Below are 1,292 nucleotides of genomic sequence, written 5' to 3' on the forward strand. Positions count from 1 at the left end.
CTTCTCCCTCTTTTCTTTCCATTTCCCTTTCTCTTTCTCTCTCACTCTCGGCCTCCTCCGTCGCGGTGACTCCTGACCCATACAATAACTTAACAGCTGATCCAAGATGAACCGCTGTCACAGTCCATCAAGCCCGTTTCCTCCTCTCAAGCCCAGCCCCTTCGCTTCCATCAGCCTGCCAACATAGCTAACGACCCCTTTAACCAGTCTGCCAACACAGCTGACAACCTTTTTCACCCAGCCCCTTAGCTTCCACCATCCTGCCAACACAGCTGCCAGCCCCTTCCACCCATCCCCTTCGCTTCCACCATCCTGTCAACACAGCTACCATCCCCTTCCACTCAGCCCCTTCGCTTCCACCACCTTGCCAAGACAGCTACCAGCCCCTTCCACCCATCCTCTTCGCTTCCACCATCCAACACAGCTGCCAGCCGCTTCCACCATCCTGCCAACACAGCTGCCAGCCCCTTCCACTCATCCCCTTCGCTTCTACCATTCTGCCAACAGCTGCCAGCCCCTTCCACCCATCCTCTTCGCTTCCACCACCCTGCCAACACAGCTGCCAGCCCCTTCCACCGCAGCGAGTACCGACACAGCAAAACTCCCAACGCCTCACCGCTGCTGTATCGACCGCCCAATTCCCAAGTCCGTCTGTCTGTTCTGCTGCGGAGACATTGTGAGGGGCTGCTGCTCATCTGCTGGCCGGGGGAGGGGGAGGGGGAGGGGCACTTGCTGTTGTCGGGGCGTGGGCGCTGTTTGTCGGGTGTTTATTTATTTATTTTTTATTTATCTATTCATTGTTTTTTTTTTTTTTTGGGGGGGAGAGTGGTTCTGCTGTTTGTGCGGTGTTGTTTGTGTGGTGGTGTTTGTGTGGTGTTGTGCGGTGGTGTTTGTGCGGTGTTTTTTTGTGTTGCTGTTTATGCGGTATTGTTTGTGTGGTGGTGTTTGTGCGGTGTTGTTTGTGCGGTGTTGTTTGTGTGTTGTTTGTGCGGTGTTGTTTGTGCGGTGTTGTCTGGGTTTTGCTGTCTGTTTTTTTTTTTTTTTTGTGGTGTTGCTTGCGTGATGCTGTTTGCGCGGGTCTGCTTGCGTGGTGTTTTTTGGGCCGCGCCTTTTGCGTGGCATTGTAATCGCGCTGTTACGCCGGTGATGGAGATAACAGTCACGGTGATCTTCGTCCTACAAATATGGTGTTTGCCTGCTTTGTTCCCTCCGTTTTGTGCCAGGGCTTTATGGTACAACAGGTCGTTTGTGGGAATGGCAAGAGATAAGGCGTTGATTCCACTTCACGCTGT

Source organism: Penaeus vannamei, chromosome 15 (assembly GCF_042767895.1).
Source record: "Penaeus vannamei isolate JL-2024 chromosome 15, ASM4276789v1, whole genome shotgun sequence".
NCBI lineage: Eukaryota > Metazoa > Arthropoda > Malacostraca > Decapoda > Penaeidae > Penaeus > Penaeus vannamei.